Source organism: Gossypium hirsutum, chromosome D04 (genome assembly GCF_007990345.1).
Source record: "Gossypium hirsutum isolate 1008001.06 chromosome D04, Gossypium_hirsutum_v2.1, whole genome shotgun sequence".
NCBI classification, from domain to species: Eukaryota; Viridiplantae; Streptophyta; class Magnoliopsida; order Malvales; family Malvaceae; genus Gossypium; species Gossypium hirsutum.
The window spans coordinates 8,864,535-8,889,566 of NC_053440.1; the positions used below are offsets into that span (position 1 = coordinate 8,864,535).

The 25,032-nt window shown below is 32.8% G+C and overlaps 1 long non-coding RNA gene and 2 other non-coding genes across 3 annotated transcripts; all 3 read right to left on the reverse strand.

Annotated features, from left to right (window-relative positions):
• Positions 1 to 3,206: 3,206 nt before the first annotated feature.
• LOC121216304 (uncharacterized) lies at positions 3,207 to 4,146 on the reverse strand. Its single transcript, XR_005912424.1, has 3 exons — positions 3,850 to 4,146; positions 3,668 to 3,737; positions 3,207 to 3,563 (listed from the first exon to the last, which is right to left on the reverse strand). It is a non-coding gene; the product is annotated as an uncharacterized lncRNA (long non-coding RNA).
• Positions 4,147 to 13,785: 9,639 nt separating this feature from the next.
• On the reverse strand, positions 13,786 to 13,864 carry LOC121216479 (small nucleolar RNA SNORD18). Its single transcript, XR_005912660.1, has one exon. It is a non-coding gene; the product is annotated as a small nucleolar RNA SNORD18 (small nucleolar RNA).
• Positions 13,865 to 13,929: 65 nt separating this feature from the next.
• On the reverse strand, positions 13,930 to 14,012 carry LOC121216656 (small nucleolar RNA Z199). Its single transcript, XR_005912836.1, has one exon. It is a non-coding gene; the product is annotated as a small nucleolar RNA Z199 (small nucleolar RNA).
• Positions 14,013 to 25,032: the final 11,020 nt, after the last annotated feature.

Sequence of the window (25,032 nt, forward strand, 5' to 3'; positions counted from 1 at the left end):
TAGTTATGTCTTGAGTACTACGGGAATTAAACCGTATGTTTTTTGGTATTAAAACGGATAAGAATAATTTTTAAGCAATTTCGGGGTGGGTTTTAGATCTACTGATGTTGGAAATGCGTTTCAGGAAAGAAAGGCATGATTTGCATCCAATTTTAGTGTGGTTTCATGACCACAAGGTTGGCCACACGGGCGGTTCACACGGCCGTGTACATTTAAAATTTAGGGTTTCCAAGCAAATTCTGGTGCCGCATAGTCGTGTGGCTATTTTGGGGATTTTAATTGACTTCCACACAGGATACGGTTGTGTGCATTTGGGGATTAGGGTTTGTATGGTTTTGTGCCGCATGGTTGTGTGGCCAATATGGGGATTTAGGGATCCCACATGGGCGTATGTGTCCCTCACACGACTGTGTTTGCCTTGTACCTTATTTTAGCACAAATGGTCAGAGAGTTACACGGTCGGATCACACAACCATGTCCCTAAGTCACTCGTGCGTGTGCCTTAGCTACACGGTCGTACGTTTCCTTTCACACGGACATGTGCCTATCCACATGCGCATGTTGACCCCCACACAGCCCATGCACTTTCACATGACCGGAGCACACGGCCGTGTGGCCCTATTTTGTAAACTTTTATTCTGTAGCATAACTTATCTGTTCTATTCCTTGTGTCATCCAACAGTTGTTGCGGTCTCTGTATAAGTAATAAGGACTCTGATACGACTTAGGGTCGTGTGATTAATGGTAAACGTGGTGCTAAACTTTCGATTTGATAGTTCGTGTTTGTATTGTACTCTGCAAAATGAAATCATGTCTGATAACTGTGAAGAAATTTGACATTAAGTTTGTGTGTGTAAGAGCATTCTGATTCTGTACTCTGATTCTGTGTGCCTGATTCCAAAAAGTGTGTATTTTTGTAATTGCACGGAATTCTGTATTTGTCTGACTATTTACGACCTTCTGTGTTTGTGTGATTGATCGTGTTTGGAGTGTATTATTGCATTTGCATCATGATTTGGGGTTTGGTTGTGAAGAGAAAGAAGACTGATACTAATCTAATCTAGCAATTTAATTGCAACATATCTGTACAGCGGTTTACCGCAATGCACTGTACTGTATCTACGTTAGCTGTACTTTTATCTGAGTAGCTTAATCCACATACATGGTGTGTAACATTGGATGAACCTTTTTTTGTCTGTTTGACTTATCATTTGTGATTGTTCTTGCATGTAAGGACGTTTTGTAACACTATGTGTGATGATAAGTGCTTTGCTTGAGTACGTTCGTTTGGGACGTTGGCTTCGTGTATACCTTCTGGTTCTATATATCTTTGAAAGTACGTTTCACTATTGTACTGCTATCTAGAATTTCAGTCTGTAATTTTGTTATTTGTCATGCCTCGAACTCACACTGAGCTCATATAGCTCACCCCCTTAGTGTTTCCCTTTTCAGGTACATTTCTGAATTCTGATGCTGGACTCGACACTCCGGAGGTCTCGGAGTTACGCGTTTTAAATAATTGGTTTAAGTATTGTTTTGAAAACTATGGTATGAACTTTCGTATTAAATACATGTAAGCATTATTTGGACTAAGGTTTTTGTAATACCGGGATTTTATATCTAAGAGTTTTTATGAAACTTAAATACGGTAATGTTTTTCGGTTTGTTAAACTAAAATTTCCCACAATCACTTCGATGATCAATGTGACCTCCGAAATTCGGTCTAAACTCATAGGCCGAGTATTGGGGTGTTACAAATCCACCCAAATCACGCCAAACAGAAAGTATAACGCGAGATTTTACAACAAATGCTAAACCTCGGTTTACTTGGGTAATATGATGATATCTCCCTCTAATACCATCTCCACTCCAAACCCCCGTCATACACAAAACACGAATGTACTCAAATCTCGCATTCGATTCAAACAGAATATCAAATTCTATGTTATAATTCAATCAATAATTTATTTCCAACAATAGAATATATATATATATATATAATACCAATCACCAATTAATACAACTGTTAAATTTTAATTGTACGAACTTACCTAGACTGAATTGTAATCGTTGCAGAAGTTTAAGAACTATTTCGTTATTTTTCCTTTTCCACAAGTACCTACGAAATTTTGATCTAAAATGAAAATTTCTTAATTTATTAGCATATATTTCATTTCCAAACCATTTTACACTTAATACCCTTTTATTTTTCAAAATTACCCAATTATCCCAAAATTTTACCATTTTGTACAATTTACTCCCTTAACTCGAAATTCATCAAATTAACAAATTTTCTCAAATAAATATTTATCCAAATATACCAGACCCTTAAGAAGCCCCTAATAATCACTAAATTTACTATTAAACCCTAAAATTTTATCATTTTTACAATTTAACCCTAAAAATCAAAATCTAACAAAAATCACTTTACAAATTAATCAAATAGCATAATCAAAACTCCAAATACATGGTATTTATCATATACATTCAATATTCATTAATGGAAACTTACAAAATTTTTAACAGAATCAAAAACGAAGATACAGGCTAGCTGGACCTAGTTGTAACGATCTCAAAAATATAAAAATTACAAGAAACGGAATTAAAAAGGACTTACATGCAAGCTTCTAAGCTTAACAGATTGCAAAGCATCCAAAAATGGTGAAATTTGCTTTTGGTTTCGGCAAGAAGATGAAAAAGATGATAATGTTAACTTTTGTTTTATTAACATTAATTTATTTACCAAATTACCAAATTACCCTTAATTAAAACCTTTTAGAAACACAATTTAAAAACCTATTATGTTCCATTAATAATAAAATGAGCTAATTATTATTTATGCCCTTTCTTGTTTCAATATTAAGCTATTAAATTTATGGAATTCAAGACTTACCAAATTTTGTACCTTTTTCAATTTAGTCCTATTCCTTTAATTAACTATATAAAGGTTAAATTTTCTAAACCAAAATTTAATACGACTCTAATGACTATAATATTCTAAAAATAATATTTACGAGTCGATACAAAAGAAATTTATGATCTCGAAACTACTGTTCCGTCTCTACTGAAAATCGGGCTGTTACACACTTACTCCAATACATAATTCTCATCTCAAATGCAAATACAAAGCTAAAAAATATCAAATATATTTACGATGTGCATGAAGGTTTTCTTCAGATTAAAAATAGCATATTACAGATTTTACTCATAACATTTCATTTTCGACATGTAAATAATATTCAATTTTACATTAACTTATGGCAAGGATTCATGCTTTACAACTTAATTAATAACATATTGACCCTACAGAGGGTCTACATTCGATCCAAACGATGTTTATTGTCTTAAGGAAAAATTCAAAATTTTGGGCTCAAACGCCCGTGTGACTCACACGACCCAATTGGCCCAGGCCATGTGGCTCAATTGTTCGCACACGGCCTGTCACACAATCGTGTGGCGTCGATAGTGTCGATTTACGACTTTCATCATGTACTGTTTTTCGAATTTCTCATTACACACCTGAGACGATTTCGATATAAAAGTAACCACGAGATACCCAACACCTAAATTGATAATTATCACAACCAAATTAGTAACAGTTCACGAAACTTAAAAAAATTCAACCACAATGTACTTAATCCACCCCAAAAAGCATTTGAACACTTACCCCATAAGAAATCAGCAACAAACCAATGTCTAAGTCGCTGGAGGACCGCTGATTACTTCTCGTTCTTCTCCTAAAAACGTATCGAAATCATTACAAAACCCAAAACACAAACTTAATACAACCCTCACACCTAAAAACATTTATAACCCGCACATATAGGAGAGAACGAAAAGAAAACTTACCCCACTATTTACAGTCAACAGAACAAGGATTAAACATCCAAAAAGAATTTATAGTAACAAGAAAAGAGGAAGAGGATATTGTAATGCGAAAGAACTCAGCAAGAAGGGTAAAACAAAATTAAAGAAACGTGGAATTGGGAAAGGAAAATAAATGGTAACAGACTTGAAAAAAATAATAATAATAATAAATAAATTAAAGAATTAAAGAAACAAAATCCAAAAGGCCGAAAGGAAGAAAAACAAGAAACAAATTTTGACTTTTGATTTTAGTGGCAGGATTGGGCAATGGGAAAGTGGGGAAACGTGGGGAATAGAGCGAATTTTGGCAAAAAGAAAGAAATAAAATAAAATAAATACTAATTAAATTTAACTAAAATAAGAAAAGATAATAACAAAAATGATAATATTTTTAAAAAGATTCCAATCCTAACCAACTCAACAATATGATAACTTATCAGATTTTCCCCATATATAAAATTCGATTAGATCACAACTACTACATGGTCGACTTAAATGGGAATAGCAAAAATTTTGTCACTTTGCTCCCACAGAGATTCAAAAACAAAAGTAAAGGGTAAACTAATACTTTACCACTGAACCAACAAGCTCATTCTAACATGAAATGACCGAAAATAAATTTTAAATCAAAAGACCAGAGTTAAGGATAGGAACAAAATTTTTAAAAAATAAGATTTAAACTCATAACCTCAAACACACACCCAAAGCACTTAATCACTAAAGAAAATACTAAATTATTGCAAATTTTAACAAAACAAAAATTCATAATTTTGAGACGTTACATTACCATCAACACATTTATTTAAATTCTACCTGTTTATAGTCCTCATACTTCAGTGGCAATAACAAATTGTACATAAAATTGTTAAGTCACGATATTTATAGATTATATTTCTAAATATTTTACTTTACCTTAAAAAATCGTATAATTTTAAAATAATAAAAATAATAAAATATTTAATATTCCAAACTTATAATTTTTTTTTGCATATTTACGGAAGTAGATTTTTAATAATGTATGTTTAATTTTTAACAAAACTAAAAAAAAAAAAATCTTAATCCATGCTTGGTTGCATCACTTATTTTCCTGCCACTTGTGTTACATTACGAGGTCAGCTATCTAATAATGCTTTAATCATGTATTTTTATATATTAGAACACATTACCTTCTTATTTTTAAGGTTCAACGTAAGTTGTAATCATCAATTACAAAGCTTTCCAATATTTCAATTGCATTTTCACGTTTGTTGGGATTTCATTTCAGTATGCAATAAATATTTTCTCCTTGTTTGAACAATTTTTATTACAGACATGATTTGTACTTCCTAATGTTGAAGCCTTAATATTGCGGCAATAGTGGAGGAAGGAAGATTTGCAAAAACCCTAAGAAAGATTGGCCTTTTGTATGCAGTATAGGAAGAAATTTAATGAATTATTTGTGTCTAACTGTTGTATATTAATAGTTATACATTTAATTACTTAATTTTAACCAATAATGATTTAATCTTATGTTCCAAATATTTACTAAGTAATAGTATTTAAGAAACATCACAAATTTTGTACAACCAAAACAAGATTTTAAAATGTATTTTTTAAATAGAAATTTATGTAAAATATAAAATATTAAATTTACTAGGTCTTAATTTATATTCACCATAAACAAAATATGCGTTTTTAAAAAAATTAAAAATAAATTATATTAAAATTTTTCTAAATAATAAATTAAGTTAATATAGATAATAAAGATTTTTATTTTCAAAATTTTAAACAGGAAAAAAAAATACTTGAGTAGGACTTGAAACTCTAAAAAGGATACCTATCAAAGAATACCAATCAAATATACATATTCTCATGGAGGAGGAGGTCAACGCTAATAGCATTGGAGGTTCATCTTTGGAAAGATAAAGAGATCAATATAAGAGTAGGATTAGCATCGAGGAATTGGTTAGAATCTTGGTGAGCGTTTTCAGGTGATGGCAACGATGGTGTACTGCATCGAGCTACGGTGGAGTCTAAAAATAAAACCTCTGAAGATAATCTCTATGGGAGTTCCAAGGCCAAATTCCATAAACAATTTTTTTTCTGTGTTTAATCAACGAAATTGTATATAACATATAATAATAATTGAAATGATAATGTATATAACATTATTTTTATCAAATAAAATATCGAATTACAAAAAATATAAAAAAATTTATATTTTTTTATAATATTAACCATAAAATTAAATTTATACTATAAAATAATTTTAATATATATACAACTAAATTCATACATGAAAAAAAACTAATATATATTATAAACTATACTAATAATTAAAGAAACATTCCAACATGAAATTCATATATTTATGACTAATTTGAGTAACACATCAACATCGTGACGTAAAAAAACTAATATATATATATATTATAAGCTATACTACTAAGCAAAGAAACATTCCAACATGACATCCTATATTTATGACAAATAGACATCCAATTTGAGTAACACATCAACATCGTCACCTAAGAAAATTAATATATATATATATTATAAGCTATATACTACTAATTAAAGAAACATTCCAACATGACATCCTTATATTTATGGCAAATAGAATCCAATTTGAGTGACGTAAGAAAATTAATATATATTACAAGCTATACTTTCCAACATGACATCCCTCTCTTTATGGCAAGTAGACATTCAATTTAAGTAACACATCAGCATATTAATTTTTTTACATTTTCTTTTTTGTATTTTCAACTTTTTATGTTTACAGCAGTTAATCAATCAAATTCATTTATTTTGGTTATTACAACTGTTAATAAACCAAATTTATTGTTGATGTTTTCAATGTAAAACTTCAGCACATCATTCAAAATAGTAAACTCTCACATATTCAAAATTATCAATCAATCTATAAAAACTTTGGATATTTGTTGGAATGTACTGGTGTAATACCTTATACCCAGTTTTGTTCATCAAGTTCAAATATCAAGATGTCACATTATCTTATTAAAAAAAATCATCCTCTTTATCAATGATCCTATAAATTTTTAGTCAAACATATATCAATCGTCATTAGAACATGCCAAACATACTTTAAATAAGCTTATAATAATAATTAAAAATGCATTAGGACCACTTAGCAAAATTTCCAAGACAATTACATAGGTATCGATACTAGAACATGGGTATCGATATTATCCTTGCACGGTATGGATACCGTATTGAAAATCAGTACCAAATCAGCATTTTATTTCTCGCTTAAAAACCCAAACCTCAAAAATTATCGGTACCTCTACCAAAGTATTGATAATTCTACCCCGAGTGCTGATACCAAATTACGATTTTAATTTCTTGCACATTTCAAATCACAGAGGTATCATTTTTGCAACACGAATATCGATATCTCTGCTATAGACTAGAAAGATACAACATACATGAGCATATAAGTCATTCCAACATGTATCAATTCATCATGCTATCATATCACCATCAAATAAAAGTCAAAACGACTATAGTCACAGTCTCAAACATCTAAATTAAGTCCAAGTAATAATCAACATATTACGAAACAAATCTCATAAACTTAGGAACAAATAATCTATGGAAGCATCCATAAATATCATGACAAATACCAATAAAAGTCTACCACATTGCCTTATTCCCAAAACACAAACAAATAACAATAACACCTACAAAAAAATAGAAACGGACTTGCTTGAATCACCCTTTGGAAACCACACCGCTCACATTGGCTCACTACTAATCTGCAATGGTTTAAGAAGAGAATGAGTAAGCTTAACAAGGCCAATGAATGCTTAGAACAACTACCATGCAAACAATTCATAAGGTATCAACAAAACAACCATATAGCACAATCCTAACAGTTCCAATTCCAGTGTCATATTATACTTACTCGTGCATTATTTACTAGTTCATTAACATGGTAATCATATTCACTTTTAAGCATATATCACAACACTCATATAATCACATATATCATAATACTCAAAAACAAGTTTATAGATAAATTGCATAATGGTCACATATCATATAAATATATAGCACAATAAATACATATTCATAATTTAAGATAATTTGCCACTTGAGCTATGAAACATAAAAGTGAGGTCTACCATCACTCATCGAATACACGGATCTCTAACACACCATATAGACTCATAGAGTCAAACATATCCCAAAAGTGAAGAATAAAGCTAACACTCTCTTTATTTCCCCTCACATGTCCTGTTTGAATGGAGCTTAGTTCACATTTCCCTATCCCTCAAACATGCCTTAGGGCCTCAACACCCAAAAGCACTGTACATATAGGTGAGTACTCACAGTCCTATGGCATGCCAACTATATCCAACGGTTTCAAGATCACAAGGCCAAAATATTTGAAATCAAACACATATCACCTACCGATTATCTGTGCACTATCACTGCATATTCGCATCTTTAGCAAAACATTGTCACTAAAATTTAACATATACATACATTATACACATTTGCACTTTCACAACGGTTATCATAACCACATATCACATGTTATAGCATCTCAATTCACATAATCACAAACACATAAGCACGTAGTTCACAAGATAACATAGGTATGAGAAAGCTTACACTCGGAATTTAAAGTAGGGGTTTATGCTACTACTAAATTCTCTAATAATGTATTGAATAATGTCCACAAGAAATTATTCCAAACACTCACAAATTACGCTTTCGTCGAAAAGCTGAAATCTCAAACTAGCTTTTCCTTGCCTTTATCTCTACTCGTAGAAGGTCCAATCAAATTTGAAACAATTCACACAACAATCCATTCAATAATCAACTAAGAACTCACCACAAGCAACCGAAAACATAAGCTTAAACTAAGTTCTCATGTAACTAAAACCTTTAACACAACCAACTTAAAATTCAAATATCTCGATCTATACTTAATATTTTCACCTAAAATCAGTTTCGTTCATCTTGTAATTCACCTATGACTAATTCCCAACCTTTAAACTACAATAAAATACTCAATTCATAGTATCGACTTTTTCGACATGTTTTATGGCTATTTTTCGAAAATTCATTAAAACTCAAAAATTATTTAATGAAATGTCAAAGTAAGTTTAGAAACCTTCTAATCATGTTAAAACAAGTTTAAAAACACTTTGAAACCATGTATTTATGCAAAATTCTAAAATCCATCATTAACGATCCAATTTTCAGCTTTTATTCAAAACATGTAATTTAATAGCCAAAAACTTGGTTTTAAAGACTAAATAACATTTAAAACTAATAGGAAGATGAATTGTTACCTTAGTTGACGAAAACCTGAGCGTTTGATCGAAAACCTAAAAAACTCGAAAGCTTGGCAATGGAGAAAACTATGGTGATTTTGGGTGTTTTTCTTTGTATTTAATAGAGGTTTAAAGCATGAATGCCGATGGAAATCAAGAGATTATAGTTTAGAAATAAAAAATCGATTAAGAGAGTCTTGGGACGACAAAAAAACAATTAAATGAAGAAAACTAACGTGAAAATAAGTTATAGGTGGGGGTTTAATAGGTTGACTTTTAAAATTTGGTCTAATTATCTCTTAAAAACTCTAAGTTTTTATTCTTTTACAAATCAGTTCTTTTTTTTTCAAAATTAAAGGTGTTTAAAACTCATTTTTAGAAATTGATTTAATTTTCTAAAAACCATAGTAAAAAATATTACCAGTATACCATGTCACAAAATTTTGAACACTCTAAAGCTAAAATCTCTAAAATACCCCTAAAAATCTTAGGCCCTATTTTGGGGTGTTACAGATGGCCTCCATCTCTCGCACCCTATCTTGGTGATAGGTAATTTCTTTTCAACCTCATCACGTTCATTCAAATAGGCTATAGTCTAACTCGAAATTTGCAGTGGGGATGTAAACATTCTGGTATGAACCTATTTATTTCTTGAGGACCAGAGAGACCAAACTGTGTATGCAATCTTTCGACAGGTAATACTAGGCAGAGTGTTAAACAAATTTTGAATCCACTATTGATAACTTACATCATCCCTTACTCCCTCCCATCTGATATATAGTAGATGTCAAGTCTCAACTGTGAAAGGGCAGTTGCGAAACCCATGCTCCAAAGTCTCAACAGCCCTCAAACATTTTGGGCAAGTCGTAGCTCCCACCAATATTTTGTTGTACAAGTTGTAAAAAGTAAGAATTAGATTATTGAAAATACGCGAGAATGTAATTTTTACCTTTTCTAGCAAGTTTAGCTTCCATAATTTCTTGTAAAAAGGTGTATAGCAATCATCCCCTTCTATTGTATTTGCATCCTTGATTCCTTGTAATAATTTATACCCGCTCCGAATGGTAAATACTCCTGAGGACTATGCTTGTCAAACGATCGCATTTGCCTGGGCCTGCGAAGTAAAGGGAATGCAAATTGTTTTCCTTGCCACCAATGGATAAAAAAAAAATTGGTAATTTTCTCCACATCCCAACTTTTGTCGCACTGCACTATTAGCTCCGAAACAGTTGTAAAAAGCTTAGAGTCATTTGTAACTTGTATTTTTCGTGGTTTTAATCCAAGGACCCAAGCATCTTCCCAAACATTTATTTTAGGGCCTATTCCGACCTGCCATCCTAGCTCATCCAACAGCAACCCCTTTGCGCACCAAATACTCTTCCAGGTATATGAGGGGTAAGCTCCTAACCTTACTTGCAAAAAATCTGAAGTAAGGTAATATTTTGCCTTAAGTGATTTGACTAATAATGAACTCTGATCATTAACAAGACGTTGACCTTGCTTAGCTAAGAGAGTAATATTAAATTTACTAAGATTTTGAAAACCCAAACCACCATAATCTTTAGGTCTACACATTTTTTTACCACTTACACCAATGAATTCCACGCTTACCCCCAAAATTTTGCCACCAAAAGCAAGCGATGAGTTGTTCTAATTCTGAGCAAAAAGAAGCTAGTAATAAAAAGCAATACATAGTAAACGTAGGTATAGCCTGAAGAATACTCTTAATAAAAACCTCCCTCCCCCCTTATGATAGTTGCCTCACACACCAATTTTTAATGCAACATCTCATTCGATCCTTTAGGCCCTGAAATGTCATTTTCCTATTACGTCCTACCGTATTCGGCAAACCTAGATACCATTTAAGATCTGTAGCAACCCGAACTCCCAGACAACTTGTTATCGCTTGCCTCTCCCCCTCGCTGATATTGGTATTAAAATAAACGGTTAATTTATCAAAATTCGCACAATTCCCGAACGCTTCTTCATATTCTTAAGTAATCATTTTAGGGCCAAAGCTTCCCCCACCGTAGCGTCTTCGAAGAGGATGCAATCATCTGCGAATAATAGGTGAGAGACCTTTGAGGACCCCAACAAATTTTTACCCCATTTAACAATCTGTTTCTACTAGCCATGCGCATCAAGGAGGAGAGACCTTCATTACAGATCAATATTAGGAACAGAATAAGTTGGTCACCCTGTCTAAAACCCCTCTCCAGAAAAAATTTGCTTCCCACATTACCATTCACAATAACCGAGTATGAAATCGAACTAATAATAATTGAGTACGAAATCGAGCTAACACAATGTATAATAAAATTGACCAAGTTTACTGCAAATCCCATTTTCAAGAGCATCCTCCTTATGAAATCCCACTCTACCCTATCATATGTCTTACTCATATCTAGCTTGAGAGCAAACTTCCCCTTCTTCCCATATCTTTTCCTCTTTAACACCTCCAAAATTTCATAAAGTAATCAGCCAGCTAGGAACAAAAGCACTCTGCGCTTCATAAATATAACTATTAAGCACTTTCTGAAACCTATTAGTCACAGTTTTAGAAAGAATCTTGTATAAGACTGAACATAAACTAATAGGGCAAAAAAGCTTCATGCTAGTGGGATTAAAGGTTTTTGGAATTAGCACTATGTGCATATGATTAATGTCCTCCAAAGACATAGATTCGTTTAATACCTCAAGACAATACTTCCCCACCTCTTGTCCCACGATGTGCCAATAGGTCTAAAAAATAGCACAGGAAAACCATCGAGACTAAAGGCTTTAGTTGGTGCCATTGCTTTCAAGGCCACTTTGATTTCTTCAATCTCATACCTAGTCATGAGGCATGTATTCAACTCGTTCGAAATACATTCATTAACCCCCTCCAAAAAGGCATCCAAAATATTAACACCCTTCGAAGTGAAAAGCTCTATGAAATATTCCCTCGCAATATTGCTAGCTTCACCCTCATCACTAGTAAACTGCCCATCCCCTCTTTCTAACCCCTTTACCTTATTCTGTCGCTTTATTTGAGACGCAAACTAGTGGAAAAGACTCGTATTCTTGTCCCCTTGCTTACGCTAGTTAACACATGCTCTTTGCTCTGAATACATCTCATTTTCCAATGCCAAATTCAACTCGACCTTGCTTGCCAAAAGCTTTAAGATATTTTCATCATTCCTGTCCCCTAGATTTAACTCCTCTACTCTTTTACTCAAGCATCTCCTACTTTCGCCCTTATTTCTTTTAACCTATCCACCCATTCCGTCAAGCCACAACCTAGCAATTCAAGACGTTGAGGCACTGTTCCTCTGCTAAGCTCCCAAAGTTGGCAAACCTCCATCTCACAAGTAACTTCCAACATCCAAGAAGCCTTGAACCGAAACCTAAGCTTTTGAAAACATCACTTAAAATTTATTTTTTCAATAAATAGTATATTTTTAGTGAAGCACACCTTAAAATTTCCCTTACTACATAACATTAAAGACAATATTATTTTAATTAACTTTAAAAAAAACATCTTAAATGATATTTGAAGTAATGAAAGTATAAAATTTCAGTCCATAATTTATTTTGAGTTAAAATTTTCTCCAAAACTTTTCTATTTATAAGTTACTGACAGACATCCTTTTTTTTTTATCAAAAATTTATTTTTAGCCATTAATTTAAGTTTATTTGTAATTATGTTTTAAAATTTAAAAAGAAAAAATATTTCATTAAACTTACACATTTTTAATAATATTTAAATACCAAATTTTAAATTTTTCTATATTAATATTTATTTTTATTAATAAATACAATTATTTAATATCTCACACAAGTAAACTAATTAATATTTATATTTGTACTGATCCATCAAAAAGATTTTATGAAGAAAAGACGAGCATAATATTCGAACAAAAAAGCACTTGAATTTAAAAAAGTCCAAGATAAAAAAACTTGGTATAAAAAATGTGATAATCTAAACCAGAACCAAGGAAATTCAAACCTAAAAATTCTAAATGTTAAAACACCTTGAGTTTAGAAAAGTCCAAATTCAGAAAACTTCAAATAAATAAAAAAAATATGATAATCTAAACCAGAAATCCAATGTCGATGAGGAAATTCAAACCTAAAAATTCTACTCATGAAAGTAGCTCGAGTCTAGAAAAGTCCAGATTCAGAAAACTTTAAATAAAAAAAATTATAATCGAAGTCAGAATTAATCTGAATATGATAAACAATTATGATAATCTAAACCAAAACCAATTTGAATTTGAGATATTTCAAACCTATAAATTCTAAATATGAAAGCACCTTAAGTTTAACAAAGTCAAAATCCAAAAAACTTTGAATAAAAAATATAATAATTCAAACTCAAAATATTCTAAATCCACACACAACTCAATCCTACACATCTAGGCAGCCAATGATAACATCAAATCTTATATATATATACTGGCTGCGAATGAGGATTTGGTTCACATTCAAATCTCAACTCAGTTCCATAACTCATCATAGCAGAAGCTTTATTTCTTTTTCAGAAAAGCAATTAATCCAATAAAAAAATGAAAAAAATTTAAGAAATGAACTCTAATTATTTCTCAAAAGATTTCTGTCAAAATAGACAAAATAAAAATGATGCATTATTGAGATCAGAGTTTGGTTAAAAAAATTGTCGGTCACGGTTTAATCAGAAACACGGACCAAATTAAACCTCATCATATCTCAAAATATTTGAAAAGAAATAATATATATTCTCTTCGAAGAAATTTCAAGAGATATAAATAAGAAAGATCATCAGAGACTTAAATACAAGTAATCACGGAATAAATCCAATCATATTGTTGCAGTTTTATTTTTCTCATCAATTGATCCATAAAACACGAAATTAAAAAGAAACTACATTACATTTGAAAAGAATCTGAGAACGCCGGAAACCCTTAACGAGGAGAATAGATAAAAAAAAATATAAGGTTGGTAAAAGGTTTTAGGTTTTGGCAGTTATTTATAGATCTGATTGAGGGGTTTTAATAAACCCTAAATTTAAGCGGCCCGTTTTGTCTTTGGGCCTTCCGGATAGTAGTCGGCTTAATTGGGTTTCCAAATTTTGGCACGCCTTCTTTTAAGGCTTGCTTTTATCTTTCATTTTTCTTTTTCTTCATATTTTTCCTTTAATATTTTATCTTATTAAAAAGTTTAAAATTTTAAGAAATTCCATATTATATCAAAATAATGAATTTTATTAATATCATTTTTTTAATTGTTCAAAGTACATATTTCCTTTTATATACGGTATACCATTTGGGATAAATTTCAAGATTACATGTCAACTTTAGTTTAATGTGCAATATTATATATGAACTTTAATTTTGAACAAATTTACAAATGAAATATTAATTTAATTAATTTTTTTTACAAATTACTAACATAACTATTGACATAACACTATTTTAAGAACACATATTTGCAATACAAAGAATTATATATATCTAATATAAAAGTAAATTGAAGTATTTATTCCTTTAAATGTGTACATTTAAATCAAACTAAAGTTTCATGTATACATTTAAAATGAAATTAAAGTTTTATGTGTATAACTAAAATGAATTAATATTATTATATCAAATTGCACATCGAATCAAAGTTCATGTAAAAGAACATTGTAACAACCTGTTTTTAGTGAAATCGGAACAGTGATTTGGGGACCACAAATTCGAAGTCAAAAAATTTATTTTAATATTATTCTATTGCCTAAAGCATGATAGCAGTACCTTATAAAAATTTCGTTAAGAAATTTTACCGTTTATATGCTCAATTGATAAAAAGGACTAAATCGTGTAAAGTGAAAAAGTTGAATTCTAATAGCTAAATGTATTAAATAACTATAGAACTTTAAAGTGGAAGTCCTTATATGGTAATTATACCATTAGAGTTGATAGTGAATTTAAATGGTTTGACATTATTGAAATTTGAATAAATTTTTAAGGTTAAATTTGGTAATTAGAAATTAAAGTTATAATAAATAAAACAAAAAAATTTATCATCTTCTCCCATCCTTTTTCAATTGAAAATAGAAGAAAAGAATAGCCATTGTTGAAGCTACATTCGGATATCCTTATATGCTCAATTAGGTATACATTTTTGTCTCGTTCTTGATGATTTCTATGTTTTCGGGATCGTAGTAGCTTAATCTAGCTAGCTCGGGGACTAATTTGTGAAAATTTTAAACTATTAGGGTTTTCAATTGAATCATGTACATGATTTTTGAAGTTTGATGATAGAAAATGGATGGTTGTTGTTAGATAAACAACTTTTGTAAAGGGATTTTTGGTAAAATTGTCAAATAGGTACTAAATTGAAAAATAGAAAATATTACATGGTGAAATTGTGAAATAAATATAATATAGGGAATTCTAGGGACCTAATTGATATTCAGCCATTGTGGGTTGTGGTAGAATTTCATGAATTTCCATTTTTATGAGCTAGGGACTAAATTACAAAGAAATTAAAAGTATAGTGGTAAAATGGTATTTTTGCCAAAATATGATTTTGGGCTAAATTGAATGATTTATAAATTAAATTGAGTTAAATTTATCCGTATAGATCAAGTCAGACATCGTACGGAGTTAGATTGAAGCAAAGAGAAAGTCTAAGATTATTTGCCTTAGTATCTACGTATACTTGTCGAGGTAAGTTCGTGTGATTAAATTGTGATTATATGTTTTATTTTGAAATATGCATGAATTTTAAATTCTCCACATGTATACACGGTTGCATATCCAACTACATGCGACTACCGAGCCCCGTTTGAACCTTAGGAATTCGTAGGATACAAACATGTTATTAGGGTTTACATGATTTGAGTACTGGTCATGAATGTCCTACCAATGGATGAGGTCCTGCATGTGTTGTGAATGCTCTACAGCTTGTGTGAGCAGCATCGTGTAGCTACGTTCTGAACCATAGCTCGTGAGAGCATACCGATTTACAGCTCGTGAGAGCATACCGATCTATAGCTTGAGTAAGCATACCGATTCACAGCTCGTATAACCATACATGTACTGGATTTGATGGATTACAGTTATATGAGTTAGCACACTATGTGTGAGCTATTCTGAGTATCCAATAATATTTTGAATGGTTTAACGGGCAATATTCTGATACGAATTGGTAAGAGTTCGATACAGACTATTACAGGCATACATATGAATTACATGGAAATGTTGTTACATGTTATGTGGAAAATGGAATTGGATGATACAAGCATATGAAATTAACCATTTGATGTGTTCATCCATGATTATTGATTTATATATGTATTTACATGGCTAACATGGTTGATTTATATGTGCTTAGGCATTTGGCCAAATTATGTTGGGATATGATATGTTTATTTACCTATTATATGACTAAATGGTAAGTTTTATTCTATATTATACAAACTTACTAAGCTTAAATGCTGACTCTATGTTATTTTTCGTGTTTTATAGTGAATCAAAAGCTCGTTCGGGTCGGAAGCTTGTTCGAGCTATATCACACTATCCATCGGCTCTTTTGGTACATTCAGTTGTTTAATTTTGGTTATAATGACATGTATAGGTATTTTGGTTAATGTTGGCCATATATTTTGGTGGTTGTTTTGGCTATTTAACTTGGCTTGTGATATGACATTTTGTTGATGAAATGGTATAGATTGGTATGTTTATAAGTAGATTTAAAAATGGTTGAAAGATGGAAGATGAAATGATAGTTGAATGTGCATATTGTATAAGTCTTGCAAGTTGTTGTGAATTGGTACTTTGATATGCATGATCTAATTGGTTTTTTTATACTAGTTATAGAATGGCATTTTAGTATCAAATGGTTGTGTTTTGGTAAGTAAATTACATGGTATGTCTTGATGCAAATATGCATACAAGTTAGTTGATTATTTGGTCAAATTGAATACATGGTTAGACATGTTTATATATTGTCATTTGAGGTGCCTAAGGGCATATTAGTTGTATGATGTTATACCGTATGTTTATGGCTTGTTTATGCTTGATTTCGATACCTTGTTATGGCTTGTAAATATATGCAATGTTGATTATAGGTACATGATTAATTGGGTAAGAAAAATGACTTGTAAAATGACCTATTTTCATCCACACGGGAAGAGACACAGGCGTGTGTTTTAGCTGTGTGTGACACACGGCCAGGTGACATGGTCGTTTGTCCCCTATAGCTTTTAAAGGGCTGCAAGTCAGGCTGTTACACGGCCTAGCACACAGCCTGGCACACGGGCATGGAGCTTGGCTGTGTGACCCAAGTCAGTGAGTTACACGGGTACGGACACAGGCTAGGACATGATCATGTGTCCCTATTTCGAATGCCAACACGACCTAAAACACGAGTGTGTCTCTTAACCGTGTGAGTTACACGGCCTGAGACATGGGTGTGTCTCTTAACCGTGTGAGTCACACGGCCATGTGACCCCTGCAGTGTTGAAAATTCCAAATGTTTTCTAAAAATTTTTCTGAATTTTTTATTTAGTCCCGACTTGTTTCTAACGTATATTTAGGGCCTCGAGGGCTCGTATAAAGGACAATATGTATAATTTGACTTGGTTTTAATATGTTTATTGCTATGATATGAAATGTTTGAAATTTTTGTCCTTTTGAATTGTAAACTCCGGTAATGCTCCGTAACCTTTTCCGGCGACAGATAAGGGTTAGGGGTGTTACAAACACACCTTGCATCGGAAGCCCGATCGACGTCCCTCACGATCAAAGCTAGTTTGATGCACCTAAAACGAATCCTTCAAATGATATTTATACATGATTTAATGATTGATTTCAAGATTCATCAAGATTATCGAAAGATTCGACAAGAACCGAGAAAGATTGTGTAATCGAATTATAAGGTTAACGTGGATAAGAGTTCTACAAAAATTTGAGTTTACACACTGGGGTTGAGGCATACTACCCAAACTTGGATGAAAAGAACCGAATGGTATTGATGGCATAATCGACAATCAGTAGGGAAAATTATTCAATCGAGAATTGATTTTTGATTCAAAAATCAAAATAATTTTAGGAATAGAATGAAAATATGATGTAAAGAAAAGGGAGAGAAAAGGAAAAGAAGAAGTTATAGAGAATAGAGGGAATAATTCTACTTGGAATGAAAAATAAATCAAAATTCTAATGTAATTAGGAAAAGGGAGACTAAATACCTATGATTTTCAAACTCTAAAGGGGATGTGTGGTAATTTACCCTTGCTGCCGAAAATAAAAAGAAATAAAAGGAAATGGAGTGTTCAAACTCAAGTATGTAAGGGGGAGGAGTGGCGTGTTAGCCATTAGGCCTAAGACCTTTTTCTTGTTTTATTTTTACTCCAAACAATATTTATTTTAATATAATTTTCATCATAATTTGCTGAAAATTAAAAAAAAATGAGAGAATAGTGACTTTAACCTAAACTCTCTAAGGAATGTACTAACTATTTAACCATCAAGCCTATTCAATTTCTTGGTTAATTGTTTCAATTAACCCTTTATATTTTGGAGCGTGACAATCTCGTTTAGTTCCATTGACATTGATACTTAGCATCATTGGGGCCTTTCCAAAATCGACATTAAGGTTTGGACCAGGAGACAGTTCGAGGTTGAAAAATTATTGCAGGAAATGAACTAAACATCATATCCCCCTAGCTGACGATACCATTTGGTCACACCAATTTCCAAATCAAAAGCTAGGATTGAATTTGAGTGACTTAACACAAAACAGTAGCATTGGAGACACCAAAAACATCCACAATTCATCGAAATGCCAACAAAAAAAAACCAAACAATATATCTCCACCACAAAATCATCTTGCCTACAACAAAGAATAAAGCCCATCCCTCAAAGTTGAACTGCACCAATAATCCAAAAATGTCACCGAGATCCAACACAGAGATTCAAATTAACGAAGCAAAAATCATAATCCGGAATTCAATGGAGAACAACCAAAATAACACCACACACAATCAATTGAACCAAATACAAGACCACTCCAAACTTCACAATCCACATTGTCTCCTTCAATCTAAGAGATACCACCACAAACTTTGATCCAAAAGCAATGAACAAATATACAAACGAACAATCAAAAACTCTATCTTCATCACTCATAAAATCATGGAACCACAACAAAAATTAAAATCACACCTTCACTAAAGAATGGAACTTAGGCTTAGCTAGCGTCATCCTTACGAACATAACAACTTCACTTTATGAAACATGAAAAGACATCTTACAGCTTTAAATTTTACTAGTTAATCTATCCATCTCAAGTTGAACCAATTCATCAATAACTTCCTTATCATGTCCGTCTGCCCTAAGACCTAACATTTTACCTAGTTATCAAGCTTCTATAGCCTCTTTTAAAATTGCTTTCCTACGATGCTTGAAATCGGAATTCGAAAGCGATTCATTAGCAAATTTCTCTAACGATGTAATACAAGCCAATAATCTAGGATTACCCTTTCTTGGTTTGCCTCGTCTCTTTTTCATTGCCTCATTTTCTTTTTTTTTCTCCTTAATCTCACAATTTCATCATCATCAAAATCATAGATGCTTCTCATTTCCTATTATTGCCCATGATTCGCTCCAAATTTCCAGAATCGCTTTAGTAAAATTAAACATGTCATGTTATAATATAAATATTAAATATTACATTTAGTAAAATTTTTAAAAAATAAAAATATATTTAATTATTAAATATTAAATAAAAAGATAATATGGATAGGGATCAAATTATTTATTTATAGCAAAAAGTGAAATTGAACTTAACAAGAATATACTATTGTGATGGTCGATTTATCATAATATGTTGAAAACGTTTTAGATTTGAGCATCTACGTTGATATTTTTGAAATTTACCGAGTTTTTAGAAAAAAATGAAAGCGCTTCCTATAGGGCACGTTTTCAGGAGAGATAAATGAAAACGCATCCTACATGGCGCGTTTTTACTTTATTGAAAATTATTTTTCCTATTTTCTTTTTTATTGCGATTGGAAATTAGAAGTTTATAGATTTATTTTTTTCTATGTTTGAGATAGACATTGTTATATTTTAAAGCTATGTTTGAATTTACAATAATACTGTGGAGCTCGATGACCTACAAATTCCATCTGCCATGTGAGTATAGAGTCAACTCCTAAGAAGCTGGATTACATTGCAACTCATGGTCCTTGTTGACAGTGATTATACGGTCCCTGATTGAACTGTAACTAGAGCTTCAAATTTACTAAGGTTATGTTATCCAGGGATGAAGCATAAATGGGGCCTTAGTTGACAATGGTTATGCGGCCATGACAACAAGTTTCACCTCATCAGAGGATAATGCCTTACAAAACCTATACAGAAGTCAAAGAAGAAAAACACACTGGTCTTTCAGTATAATCAAGTAATTCATTTTATCCATCACCACCAAATGATGGTGAGCCCGTTACTATAACCTATGATAGAGTTGAAGGCAACAAGAATTCTGACAAGGACGAGTTACTATGCGGTGCTGAAAAGATGAAACGCGAAACAACCATTATCGTCCCGATTCGCGTGTCATCTTTTCTGCACCACAGAATAACTTATCTCTGTCGGAAATCTTGTTGCCCCCAACTCTATCAAATTTTTTAGTAACAGGGTCACCGCCTTTGGTGGAGATGAACAAAATGTATTACTTGATTATACTGAAAGGCCTGTATGTTTTTCCTCTTTTACTTCTGTATGGGTTTTATAAAGAATCCTCCTCCGATTGGGTGAAACTTGTTGCCATGCCTACATAACCACTTTCAAATAGGCCCTCAGTTATGCTCCATCCTTTGACATCATAACCTTTGTAAACTTGAAGCCCTAGTTACACTTCAACCCGAGACCGTATAATCACCGTCAACTTAGACCTCGAGTTACAATACAATCTCAACTTGTCAAGTGATGGCTCTATACTCATACGACAGGTGAAATTTATAGGTTACCGAGCTCCAAAACATCACCGTGAACCTAAACACAACTTAAAACTATGACAATGTCTCATTCAAAGAAAAAGAGAAATAAACCTTTAAACCCAAAAATTTCAACATGTAAGAAAAAGAAAAAAACAATTTAATGGAGACAAAGATATGATGGAATAGTGGGATGGAAATAACCATTTATATAGGGGATGGGGCGGGGGTAAAAAAAAGAAATTTTCAATTTTATCCTGAAAATCTCAGGTTGCAGTGTATGAAATTTATTTCGGGAATCCCGTGTTGAAGTGGGCTCAAAGGCTAGAATTTAGGGTTAGGGTTGAAACATCCAATGAGAAAACACTCCCTGCAAAAACACGCCCTGTAAGAAGCATTTTCACTGCCATGTCAGATAAAAAAGTGTCCTGTAAGGAGCGTTTTCTCTCTAAGTGTTTCAACCTTAACCCTAACTTTCAACTTCTACCTGTGAGACCCCACTACAACATAGGGTTCTCGAGATACATGATTGTATTGGTGCCCTGTTGAAAACACCCCTACAGTGAGCACTTTCTTCCCTACCATTTTCAACTTCAGACAGTGTAACTCGTGAGTCTTGGGATAAAATTGTAGAACATGTTTTTTTTGCCTTGCTGAAAACTCTCCACACGCGGAGCATTTTTTCCCTACCATTTTAAACTTTAACTAAGTACCTCAAAACCCGTGATGCCCAAGCAACAAGTGTTAAACATGGGATTGTTTAATGTGCCTTGGGGTATTGTTCTCTATAAAATAAACTCAATACATTCCCTTGAGTTTCCATACCCACCTTTTGAGCAGATTATTTCCATAAGGATACTTGGCATTGAGAGAAGAGGGTCGTCGTTAAAAACTTGAATTTCGATGTAGTTGTCCAAGCAAAGGTAATTCATTAAATTACGTGTAAGTTTTTTTAATTTGGGTAATGATAACTATATTTTTACTATTTTCCTAGTTTTAGACATGTGGAATAGGTTATTTGGTTCAAGATGAGCATGCGAGTTAGAGTTGTATCCATTAGTATGGTCAAATTTTTTAGACTGAAATTGGGCCCATTTTTTTATCAACCCAATTTGAAGATTTGGCCTTCAACTAGAGTATAACGTTAAAAGAGCTTCGGTTAAATACTAGGTGGAAAGTGAGGATTTGGAGAAGAATGTTTTTACTTGAAATGTAGATTTCTATTGTCATTGAACCTCACGAGATATACACATTTAAGATTACAGGGGACCTTAAACTAGAGACGATGTTGAATCTCATTACTCTAGTGGGAATACTGTACTAGAGTTATATGCCTACTTTGTCGATGTTGAAAAAGATGGCTCAAGCTCGATTATATTGTGTCCATTAAATTCCACCCCAAATTAAGAAGCAAAAAGTCCGACCACATGGTTGTGCTGTGGATTTACATTATTGTTCTAAAGCTCCTACTAGGACACCCCAAAATCGTCATCAATGGCGAGGCATTCATTGTTTCACCCTCCGTTACAATTTTGGGGGACGGTCAAGCGTATTTGGTCACTGGGCCTACGACAAGCCTGCACATCAATTTATGAGTGCCTTTGATTTCAACTTCAGCACGGTGATGCTCAACCCCGGTAATACTTACACGGGTACTCCATCAAGTTACTTTGGTGGGCCAAACAAAAGTAATTTTGGGATTAACGTCAAATTTAAAAAAATGGATGATCTACTATTGACAACCTCAATTGGCAAGGGCACATCCAACCCTAGACATGCAACTAGGGTTGATAACGAAGAGGGACAGGTGGACGAAGAGAAGGGAGACAGGTCTGAAACTGATAATGACCCAATACAAGAGGTCGGACTGAATGGTGCAAAAATTGCAATAATTTTAGAATCGGATCCCATTCCTATTGAACCAGAAGACGATAGCTTTGACGATGAAGCTTCGGGCATTGCTTGATAGAATGATTCAGGTTTCACGGCTTACACACCGCCACCCTATATGTGTAATTTCGATATTGCTACTGAAGGTGGCTTAAAACTCCCAAACCTCCCTCATAGAAGACCAGGGCATGCTAGTTAGACATTTTTCAATCACTTAGAGGTTGGGATGGTGTTTGCCTCCAAAGATACTTTTGTAGCTATAGTCAAACAGTATAGCATACAACATGCGGTAAACTTCAATGTTACATGCTTCCGATCCAAGAAATATGAAGCGAAGTGTGCAATGTGGGTAACAGGATGTCCAAGGAAAATCATCGCATCTGTGAGGAAGAAATCGGCGTTCTGGACAACCAGGAAGTATACCACTCCACATACATGTGTTGTTGTAGGTATGTACCATGGTTAACAACATTGATTCGAATTCTAACCTTTATTCAACACTGTATTATGTATGGTGACCCAATTTATTATTTTTCAGGGATGTCAAACGATCATCCAGAATTGGATTCGGACATGATATTTGACTTTATATTACCCATGGTGAATGTGAGTCCTTGGACTTTGATTCAAGTTTTGATCACACACATCCATAGAAAGTTTGATTACACCGTGTCCTAGCGTAAGGCAAGATTGGCAAAATAGAAGGTGTTAGAAAAGATGCATAGTGGGTGGGAGAAATATTATAATGATTTGTGGCAATAGTGTCAAGTATTGGAGCGGTACATACTAGGTTCCGTAACTGACTTCAAACGAAGCTAGTTGATTTGTTGCAATTTGTTGTGGTAGATTAAACCTCTTTCTATACTTAATGAGCTAGTTAGAAAGCAATTTAGTTATGTTTTTATTTAGTTTTCACCTTAAGCACTTAGGTAATAAAATGAGAAATTCAAGCATTTTATGTGACCTTGTGGGTCGAAATTGGCCTTAGGGACAAAAAAAACTATCATTATTTTATGAATTGGAAAGAAGATTAAATATCTAGGGTTTTCACATTTTAAGGGGATGATTTGAAAAATAAACTATTTTGCCAAAAATAGGGAAAAATAAGAGAGAGTGGTGTGGATAAAACTTGAAACAATGGGGAAATATGCTAAGGCCTTACCACTTGGGTTGCTTCCCATACTTAGTCATTTCCTATCACATTTAATATATATACTAGCTTGGTTTTGTTCCTTGGTTACTGAAAAATAAAAGAGAAAGAATGAAAAGAGTGGGGCTAGAACCTTAACTCTCTAGGGAGTTTACTAAGCTCTCTACCACCTAGATTAAGGCTCATTTCTTAATGATTTTATTAATTCTAACCCTATGATTTTTAGGGTGTTATAGTTCTCCATTAGAGAAATTTCATCCTCGAAATTTACCTAGTTCAAATAGGTGAGAATATTCTTGAGAAAAGGTGCCTTCTATTTCCCATGTGGCCTCCTTAAGTCCATGGTTCTGCCACAATAACTTAACAAGAGGAATTCACTTCCTTCTCAGAACCTTTACACCATGCTCTAAGATTTTGCATAGGTTCTTCTTCAAATGAGAAATATGGTTGTACCTTGATCTCTTTGATTAGGACGATGTGCGAAGGGTCAGAATGATAATGTCTCAACATGAAAACATGAAAGATGTCATGAATTAAATCCAGTTCAGGAGGTAACTCGAGTTGATAAGTAACTAGACTGACTCTTCTGAGGATTCAGTAAGGTTCTATGAACTTTGGGTTAAACTTAATCTTTCACCCGAACCTTAACACCTTTCGTCATGGGGACACTTTTAAAAAGACTTGATCACTGACACTATACTCAGTGTCTTTTGTCTATCGAAAGTCACTTTTACTTAGTTCGGTCCAACATAAAGGAGTTCGGCATTTGTGTCTATATAAAGCCTCATAAGGTGCCATTTGAATGCTAGATTGGAAGTTATTGTTGTAGGCAAATTCAACTAAGAGTTAATGTTGTTCCCAACTACCCAAAATGCAATGATACAACCTC